Source organism: Manis javanica, chromosome 16 (genome assembly GCF_040802235.1).
Source record: "Manis javanica isolate MJ-LG chromosome 16, MJ_LKY, whole genome shotgun sequence".
NCBI lineage: Eukaryota > Metazoa > Chordata > Mammalia > Pholidota > Manidae > Manis > Manis javanica.
In genome coordinates, this window is record NC_133171.1 from 13,518,785 (window position 1) to 13,529,724 (window position 10,940).

General features: G+C 42.3%; 1 protein-coding gene across 1 annotated transcript in view; it reads right to left on the reverse strand.

Annotated features, from left to right (window-relative positions):
- The window catches only part of MYLK4 (myosin light chain kinase family member 4), a 111,949-nt gene that overhangs the window by 96,982 nt on the left and 4,027 nt on the right, over positions 1 to 10,940 (reverse strand). Inside the window, exon 2 of the mRNA XM_037010977.2 lies at positions 9,519 to 9,633. The gene's annotated coding sequence lies outside the window, so the exon portion shown is untranslated. The remainder of the gene's footprint in view (positions 1 to 9,518; positions 9,634 to 10,940) is intronic.

Genomic DNA, 10,940 nt, shown 5'->3' on the forward strand with positions numbered 1-10,940 from the left:
TAATATTGTCAGTCTTTTGTACTTTCTGTCATTCTACTGGGAGTGTAGTGGCATCTCACTGTGGCTTTAATTTGCATTTCCCTGTGCATGTTTCACATATTTTTTGGCTATTCACGTATCTTCTTTTATTAATTGTTCTTTTAAACCTTTTGCCCATATATACGCAAGATATACAAGTCACAAATATACCTTTTGTATATCTTTTTAATGTATCTTTTAAAAATATACCTCTTGTATACCCTGTGGAGAAAATGGAAGTTCCTACGGCCAGGATCCTCCCCTGACCCTAAACTGCTTGATGATGTGATTGGCCTGCTCTTAGGCCACTGCTTCCACAGTTGGCAATAAGCTATTATTGACTGAGTCACCGTATAAAGAGCTCTGCCCTGTGCTCTGGGTGAAGGCAGGGCTGGAGGTGGATTATGGACCTGCAGACTGCTGGATGCAGATGTGGTTCTAGTGCTTAACCTACTGCCAGGAAAATAAAGCCAGGTATAAACCCTTTTACCCCAAGAATATTCTATTGTCATTTCTTGGTCTCACCGAATCCATAGGGGACTTACCCAGGGCTGAAACCCCCAGGCAAGACGATCCTTTATACCTTTTGGCTGCTCATTTATCTTTTTTTGTGAAATGTTTTCTTATACCTTTTGACCATTTAAAAACTGGCGTGGTTTTTTTCTTATTACTGAGTTATAATAATTGTTTGTGTTTGTATATTCTGGATAAAAGTCCAGTGCAGATACGCATTGCAAATATTTTCTCTCGGTCAATGGTTTCTATTTCCTAAAGATATCTTTTGAAAAGCAAATGATTATAAATTTCCATGAGCCCAATTTATACATAAATTTTTTTAATGACTAGTGATGTTTGTGTCCTAAGAAATCTTTGTCTACTCTAAAGTCATGAAGATATTCCTCTGTTACCCAGTAGAAGCTTTATACTTCTAGGTTTTACACTAAGACCTATGATCCATCTTGAATTAATTTTTCCCTGTGGTGTAAGGAAGTAGGCAATGTTCATCTCTTCTCTTTTGTTTATTCAGTGTTGACAGGAACATTTGTTGACTTTCACATTAGTTTTTGTTGTCTTTTAACAATGTCCCTGAGGTTCTTCTCCACACTGCCTACCAGTCGCACAGCAGCTCCCAATATATCCTTATTTACTCCTGGGAATTCCTCAAAGAGTTCTTAAATATGCTACAAACCATTCTGTTGGCATCATGTTGTGTCTGAGGGTCCTACTGGCCCTGCTTAGTGAAAGCCACTGCTTGTGACTCTTCTTGAGGAAGCCTGACACTGGCACTGCTGATGGTGCCCATGGTGTGAACACCAAGGTCTGTGCCATGGGTGTGACCTGCAGGTGCTCCTTATCTGTCCATCCTCAGGGGACAGAGCAAACCTAGAGAATATGGCCTTCTCTCCAACTCAGTGCTGCTGGGTCTTCTAGATCCCAAAGCAGCACCACATATGCTCAGAATGCCCAGTTCCTCATAAACAGTTTGTTCACTTGCTGGTCTTCAGCCCTTTCCCCATAGGTTTCAAATTAATTTTGATGGACAAGAAAGAAATAGATGCCATGGCATATCTTCCACATTCTCTTTTTTCTTCAAATAAAAATCTATCTCTCCCAAAAGTATCCCAGTCTTTCTCTCCAGTGGCAATCCTCCATTGTCCCTAGGTGACCACATTATTCTCATCTCAAAAAGAAAAGTATCTTTTGGGGGTATGGGTTCTTTAAATATCACCATGTCAGCAGAAAGTCTTCATCTAAACTTTCCATAACCAAAAGCCCCATTCAGGTGGTTTTTACGGAAGAAACAGGGTGATCCAAATCCAAATGTAAACCTTACAGGGAAAAAAGCCTGTACTTCAAGTCTACCTGATAGTTTTTATTCGCTGATACCATTCACACTCCCAGTGCCCACTACATTTTAGGCATGGGGTCTGGTACTGAGGGTCTAAGGTGAAAAACTCATCCTATGATAGAAGCTGGAGGCAGGAGCTGAAACAGACATGTGACTGTGTAATTATAATACTATGAGGAATCTATCATAAGCGACAAACAAGGTGTCAAATAAGCATATGGCAAAGGGCACCAAAGCAGCCTGGAGAGTCAGGGTAGGTTAACAGGATTTATTTAAACAGAAGAGTGAATAGTAACCCAGGTATAGTAAAGGGCTAAAAAGGTACTCAAAGGTAAGGGAGTAAGATAGACAGGTGTAAGAAGAATATATTGAGTGTTTTTACCCTTAAGCATAATAATGGCTGCTAGTTTGAGGCAAAAATAAGGAAAATCCATCATGCCAGGAAGATATCTTTCTATATTTTACTAGAAGTGTTTTTAAAATCAGGGACTGAAGAATTTAGCTTATGTCACTTCACATTTCACTTTGTAAGATAAAAGACACCTGCTTTTTCCTAATTTAATAATACCTAGTACTGGCCAGTGTGATTCAAAAAGAAAACAAAATAATAGATAAATGTATTGGAGGGGAAGAAGCAAAAATATTGCTCTGACACTGACTGGATGTCCTGTAATTCAATTAAATTCTGACACCAGTAAACTGGAGTTAGTATCAGTTGCATCAGACCCCACAGGTTAAGGGCAAAGTCCTGCACAAGGCTGCCCTCACTTCAGACACCAGCCTTGTCATAGGGACCAGCTGTACTCCTGACCAACCAACTAAAGTTTGGGGTTTCCATTACTCCCTCAGGTTTGATAATTCACAAGAACAGATATCAGAACTCCTTGGAGGTATTTTGCCTATGATTACAGTTTTTAAATAAAGGATACACATAATAATGAAAGGTCTGGGGTGTCCCATGGAGATAGGGTTTATCACCGTCTCTGCCCATCAATGCGTTCACCAGTGATGAAGCTCCGCTGAGGCTTGGTGTCCGGAGCTTTTACTGGGGGTTTATTATAAGAGCCTGCAGCTCCAAGCCTCCAGTTACATGCTTGGTCTTTCTAGTGACTAGTTCCCATTCTGAAGCTATCTAGGAACCCACCAGGAGTAACCTCATTGTCATAATAATGGCTCTTCTAATGCTCAGGAAATTCCAAGGGTTTTGAAGCTTTGTGTCAGGAACTGGAGACAAAGTACAGATAAATGTATACTTTTTACAATGTAAGAGTCTGTTGAAAATCATTTAACACTAATAAAAGAGTTCCCCTAAAAAGGCCAAATATGAAATAAATTAATAAAACTCAATGCATTTCTTTTATACCAGTAAGACCAACAAGAAAAATAGGATAGTTAAAAGGTCTCACTAAGAAATAGGTGAAGGGGATAAAGAGGTACAAACTTCCAACTATAAAATAAGATTTGGGGATGAAAGTACAGCAAGCTTAGGGAATGTAGTCAATAATATTGTAATAACTTTGTACGGTGACAGATCATGGTGAGCATTTTGTAATGTATATCATTGTCAAATCACTATATTGTATATGTGTAATCAGTCTATTATATGGTCCTATTACTCTAGCAAGAAAATGTATGCTATTTACTAAAATAAAGTTAATAAGACATGTGGCATAGATTTTGAGGATACAGAGGAAAGTCCAAAAAAAAGGAGCATGAGATTGGGTTAGGAGACAGGAGTCACAGAGCAGGAAGGGGAACAAATGACCATAGGGCTAACTTTTAGGGTGGTGACTAAAAATGTCAGGGATGTGTTTTGTGGTGGGATTAACTGGACTCAAAATTAACATGGGCATGAACATGAGGGTGCAAGATGATACCTGGAGGTTCAATAATACAAGGAGGATTATTATATACCTGTGCTTAGACACTGCAACCAGGCTGAGACTTTACTTGCTACCTCAGAAGAGAGGGCTTATTTGAGTCACCCACTGAATACATCATCTGCATACTGAGGAAGGAGGACAGAGTAGATGATTACACTGTTCCAAGCAAAGTGCCAAAGCCAGCTGAAAACAATTCAGCAGTGAGGTATTAAAGGAGAATTTTTAATTTAAGATTTTATTGCTTTACATTGATCTCATTTCTTTAAACCTTATAATAGAGTTTAAATTTATTTGCATGTGTGCTGATTTAAAAAGAAAGTTAAAATTTGGTTAGAAAAATCTCATATGGTTTATTCATTTTTCTGCCATCACCATCTAGTGGAGAAAACTTTGAACTTCAGACAGAATGAGCTAGGACGCAGGAAAAAGAGTAGAGGGCTTACTGTGTGCCAGGCACTATTCTGAACACTTCTACATCCATAAGATCACCAAATTCTTAAAACAGACTGTGAGGTAGGCAACACTGTTCCTCTCTTAGATTTGAAAACAGTCTGGGAAGTTAAGTGGCTTGCACAAGGTCACACTGTGGCCAGTGCAAGCCCAGATTCTTGAAGTCGGAATCTAGCGCCATTTTCACAGTACATTCAAACAGCTCAGTTTTTCAATGTACATAACCATGGGAGTAAAATGGATATAGGTATATGGAGAATTTTGTCATTTATTCATATTTTTTCCTTCTCCTTTTTCTTACTTTTTCATATAAATAACATATATCTGAGCAAAGCATATGTATAAAAAGAAAATAGGATTATACTGTATAATTAGTTTTGTATCTTCCAATTTTTATTTCATATTACATAATGAATATTTTCCCATTACAATCAATAGTTTTGAAAATCTGTATTAGGCAACAATAAAGAAAGATATAAAATTACATTTATATGTAAATGAACAGTGTAATCTTGAAGTGCATTTTTAAAGACTTGGAAGAGGTACTAAAATATTAATAATGATGATCTGAGTAGATTTTTCCATAAGCATGTGTCATTTCTTTAAAAAATTTAAGTTTATATTTACATATTTGGTAAAAATTTCCTTCAAAACCTGGTTTGAGGGCATCTCTAGAATATGAAAGGTAGCAGAATATGTCACATGAAAATATACCACTTTGTCATAAGACGTATTTTGAGCTGAAGGCAAAATTAAGCAGCAGCAGATATAAGAAAAACTCTTGCTCTCCCACTATTTGCCTAAAAGCAAGACATAAATTTGCAAAGCTGTCCCCTCCTACCCACTTTACCAGGAAGGACGGAAGTTAATCATGAGCGACAACTCTAGACCCTTATCAGCCCAGACAGAGATGGCACCAGAGGAATCTCCATAACAATGAACTTTACTAACTAGCCCTTATCTTCTCTTTGTTCGTACACATATATGTCTTCCACAGGTTGCCACCCTGGATACTCAAAGTCCTTTTCCGCTGTCATGTCATTCTCTACAAATGTACTGCTCTTTTGTTAAGATGCAAGCCCAAATTCCTCACTAAGTACTCCCATGAATATGTGCACTATACCTGTTAATAAATTTGTTTTTCGCTTCTTAATCTGTCATTTGTTGGTTTAATTTACAGGGTCTTAGGTCATACATAAACCTTGTAAGACCGGAGGTACCAGAGGAAGGGACGGGTCTCACTGGAGGAACCTGACTCGAGCTAAGTAAGGAAGAGAACAGCGAATGTCACTCAAATGATTCAACGGAAGGTCCCTAGCCGCAGGTCCCGCCTAGAACACGTCGCAGTACTCTCTCCCGAGCAGCCCAGCATGACCAATCATCGGTGATTACAACACCTACACCGGCCAATCAGTTCTGTTTACAATACCCTCAGGGCTCTCCCAGCTCCCTTGATAAGCCTGTCACCCGTCCTGCTGGGCGCGACTTCCCTGGCCCGTGGATACGCTGACCGGTGAACCTCGCCCGGGATTGCACTAATAAATTTTTTTGGGCTCCTTTGTTGTCGCTTGCCTGGTCTGGTTTCATTTACCTTACACTTGGTGCCGAAACCCGGGAGGATGGTGTGGGGCCCCAGCAGGCTCCACGCTCCTCTCCCGACCCAGGACCTCTCTCCGGAGCAGGACCTGATCCCAGGGCCTCAGACAACTTGGTGGGTCCCTCGTCTTCCCTGCTCCCTCCTCCTACCCTCCGCGGGGCGCCCGGTCCAAAATCGCGGCCGCGGCCGGATGCCCCTCTGGCATAGTGGAGACGTCCCTATCTCCAGATCACCAAACCTGCTTTTCCCGTCCCTAACAGGAGTGGATCCAGGACGCTAGACCTGCTCGTTTAGGGACCCGGGGTCAGAGGAGATAGTCATGGGAAGCCAGCACTCAAAACCTGAGGCACAGACCCCACTGAGGTGTCCCACGTCCCATCTCACCACTCCGGGCTTATCCGAGGACATCCGTAAATGGAAGCTGATCTTCCTTGGTTCCCAGGCCTGGCCCCGTATCCTCTGGATAACCAGTCTCGCTGGCCTCCCGAGGGAACTTCTGATTTTGGCCTCCTCACCGATCTCAGCAACTATTGTCACCAGACTGGGAAATGGGCCGAGGTTCCCTGTGTCCAGGCCTTTTGGGGCATTGTGCTCCGTGTTAAGTGTTCCTCGGCCCAGGTCCTCCTGGCCAAGTCCCCCGATAGGGCTACCAACCTCTCACTGCGCCGGAATCTTCCTTTACTGATTCCCCAGAGGACCTTGGCCTCCCCCCTCCGCCACTACCCATCCTTCCCCGTCTCTCCCGTCCCCTTCTCCTCAACCATCTGCCCCTTCCCAGGCTCCTCCTTATTCGCCCTCCGGTGCCCAAGCCTCTTCCGTTCAGGCCTCTACTGTGCCTACCCCTGTGTCATCTCCCCTATCACCTCTCCCCTATCTGGCTCCCCCCACCAAACCACCATCTTTAATTCCTCCTTTGTCTTCCACTTCAGTCCTGCCAAATTCAGTCAATTGCCTCCCCCCACCCACCTCCGGTCCTACTGACGTCACATCTAACTCCTCTATTTCTGGCCATACTCCTGCCACCCACAAGTTATACCCCCCTCTTCTGTCATCGCCGCCATCTTGTCCTTCTCCTACACTGCCTCCTTCCCCCACCCCACCACCATTTTATATGCCTAAGCCGCCTCCTAACTGGGCCAGCCCTCCGGTCACTAGATCCCAGGCCCAATTATTAGCCCCCCTTCGGGAAGTGGCTGGCGCTGAAGGATTGGTTTGAGTACATGTCCCCTTCTCCCTGGGAGACCTGCCTCAGATAGAAAACACCTGGGCTCATACTCTGCCAATCCGACTGCCTATACCGAGGAGTTTCGGTACCGCACTCAAGCATATGAACTCACATGGCACGACCTCCACGGGACTCTAACCTCCACTGTCACCCCCAAGGAGCGTGATCATGTCACCTCAGCAGCTTGAGACTGTGCCGACCAGGTACATAACTGACCAATCTCTATCGGTCAGGGCCACGGCGGTGCCCGCCGAAGACCCACAACGGAACTATCAAGATAATGCCACAGATTTTTTCAACAGCGACTGGCAGAAATCTCCCGAGTTACAGTTAACCAGATGCTGTCACACCAGTACTCGCCCCTTCCCTCCGAACCACCCCTGGCCACATACCAGCTGTAACTTCCCCGTGCTGCCCCTCCTCAGCAAGAAGTACCTTACAAACCTAAGATGGGTAAAGGAAAACATTTTTTCCCACTTCTAGAAACCTCTTCTCAGAGTACTTGTGTGGGTAAAATTGCATTATTCCCAGAGTATCTCACCAGGCCTTGGTACATCTCCATATCAAGAGGTAATTACAAGGGCTAGAGAGGGCATATCTGGACAGGAGAAGTTGGGTGAGGGCCCTTCCTCTGCAGATGGTCATGAGAAACTTGGGAGAGCAGAAGTGGATGACTGCTTGTAAGCAATAAACAGGTTTTTCCTTCTTTATTTCTCCCTGTGACTAATTTTGGTTTCAAAGGTATTTTGCCCCAGGATTTTCCCCCAGAGTTACAACTTACCTTTGTGATGTTCCTGTGATAGTTGGGTTGTGGGGTGGGAGTAAGTAAAGGCTAGCTATAAAATTTCAAGATCCTCCATTTTTGCATAATTTCAAATTATATGATGGCCAAAGAGCAAAGATTCATAACTCATTTTTGCTTACTTTTTATTAACTTTATTTTTGAGCCTTACATATCATTAGAAAAACCATTAAAAAATCATTCTTCACTCCTCTTAACAGTTGCCAGGAAGTTGGAACACATACTTTATATCCAATATCAACTGGAAAAAATTGCTTCCTTTCCCTTTTTTATTACTATCCTTTAACTAATTCTGTTAGGCAGAAAGACCAATATGAGTGGGATGAAAAGAGGGTGGGGACCTGTAACTCCGGGGAGGAAAATATGTTTCCACCCCAGGGCAAATAACCTTTGAAGCCAAAATCAGTCAAAGGGAGAAATAAAGTTGGAGAAACTCATTATTGCTTACAAGGAGTCATCTACTTCTGCTCACCCGTGTCTCTCGTGATCCTGCTGCAAAAGGACCCCACCAAACATCTCCAGTCCGGGTGTACATTTGCTCTCCACCCCTTTGTAATCACATATTGATGTGGACTACTTTTCTCCACCCCTTGAATATACCTATTAATACGGAGATGCACTAAGGCCAGGTGAGAGATTCTGGAAATATTGCAATTTTACCCACAGGCCCACCAAGAACTCAGAGAATTAATCAGATAAAGCCAGAGAGCCAGAGAGGACTCAGAGTTAGTGCCCTTTGCAATGTGAATTTATTCCACATTCTCTGAATCTGGGCTGACCTTGAGACTTGTTTTAGCTAATGCAGGTGAGATGGGGCAGAGATATGGGACAAGATCATTATTAACTTTCTTAAAAATGCCAAGATATGAATAGCACAGTAAGAAAAAGAGGTACTTATCTTAACACTAAGATTCCATTTTAAAAGCAGAGCTGGGAAGTTAGATCCCTAACATATTCTTTGGTAATCAGCCAACAATCAGAGTACCTATCTTAAGGCAAGGCAGGCAGTCTTAACTGATAATGTTTACGGTGCTTGGGGGTAAGCAACTGTCTTGGAGAACAGGCAGTTTATTCTACATAATTATCGGGAGGACTGACTATGGATAATGACATACTGTCTCTCACTGGAGATGGACATCATGATACCACAGGACAAGCCTACACTCCTTGACCCTTGACCTTTACCACATTCTTAAAAGCCTTAAAAGACAGAATCCTTAGCCTTTAAGTGTGCCTTCTCTCTGAGTGGGTATTTTTAGTAGACTTCTTACTACTCAGTTTATTATGTTTTGTCTCTTTGCTCTTCAAGTGTTATCTTTGTCACTTTGCTATTTCATTCTATTTTCCAGACTTTAAGCACAGGTCTTCACTCTCTCTGTCCTGCTTCAAAAGAGTAGAGAGGGCTAAGAGCTCTGAGCTTGCAAGTTCCTGTCAATGAGCTTCCCCTTCCTCTCTGCTTTATTCAAGTAAACCTTCCTTTGTCTACCTTGACTCAGGACCATTCTTTCCTTGGAGTGTATTTGCTGGGAAGAGAGGTTGGTTTGGAGACACAGGGAAGTCAGAGTACCAGGTAAAGAAGGAATTTATTAAAGCAACAGTGTCAGGGAATGACAGATTAGAATAGTAAAGGAAGTTCATTGAACTGCTACTCAGCATGGGGCACATCCCCTGCTAACTCCTTAAACTAGTCTCACCTGGTGTCCAGTGTCCACTTGGATCCTCACAGCATGGGAACTGGGTCCCTACCAATCCAGGTTTTGGGGGAGCTGCAGAGCACTGGATGGAGTGAGATTATGTTCTGTGAACTTCCTAGAGACAAAGAAAGAAGACTTTCAGGCAGGCTGCTAAAGAGCATGACTGTCAGCTGCAGTTCCACCCAGGCACCCAGGTGACAGTAATTTGCAAGCCCAGATCTGGACTCTAAACAGCCCCTCCTTACTTATCTGAAATAGGACAGAGGGAGTGAAGGTTTGAGGTTAAATTTGGAGAATTAGAATGACAAAGAAAATTAACAAAGATGCTTACCTCCAGAAAAGTGCAGAGACAAAATATTATAAATTGAGCAATGAGAAGTTTATTTAAAGCAAAAAGGTGCACACTTGGAGAAAGGGAAGTGTGTGCTATGTCAAAGAAGAGGTGCCCTTAAGGGTTTAGGATCTAAGATTTTATAGGTGGTTGAGGATTTTTCAGGAATGCCACAAAGGGCCAGGTATGAACTGGCCAAATTGTCCCAGAATGTTCATCTTTGTTAAGGCATTAAGTTTCTTCTTTTTTTTTTTTTAACTTAACACAGAAATATACTGCTTTGGATTACTTTCCAGGATATCAGTTTCTGTCTGGAAGCATATCAATCAAGACGAGCCTTCAACGTGTGAGCCACCATCCATTTGATTAAAATGCAATCTTAGCTTTAAGACAGAATTCTTCCTGAATAAGCTGGGCCTTTTAGCAGGTTAAAGTAAATCTTGCAATAGTATCTTCTAATTGACAGTGAAAACATAGGCTAAGCTGAGATACCTTTCTTTATCTGGGGAGTGTTCAGACTTCTAGGCCAAGTTGCTCCTGGCCTTTTGAGCTTTCTATTTTTAACTGGTTAACTCTTGGAGTCCCTTCTAGTGGGCTTTCCTGGTCTTGTACTCTTCCCACCCTGCTCACATCTGTTTTCCTGCCCGGCATTTCAAATAAAACTTGCCCCGCTTCACTACTGTGTTTCTGCCCTTCAATTCTTTGTTGCAGCAGGGACAAGAACCAAGAACTCAACGCCTAGCAATTCTAGCTCTTTGTGAGTCATATTTTTCTGCAAAACCATTTTATAGAGGCTCATACAATACCTAGGGGTGTTTCCTTTGGGCCAGTTTCAAGTAGATGTTCTTGCACTATAGATAAAATAAAAATCCCATTTCTGTCAACTTTTAGAAAAGTTCATTCTTTCTAAAATTTTCTTCTCTCATTCTTCATTCGCCCCAATTTATTTTCTTCCTCCAAACAACGAAAATGCATGTTTATGACACGTTTTTGAAGGAGAGGTTTACAGAAAAGCACACAAAATTATCTAAAACAATAATCCTATCAAAGATGTAGAATACCACACGTTTTAATCATTCTTTTTCATTTTG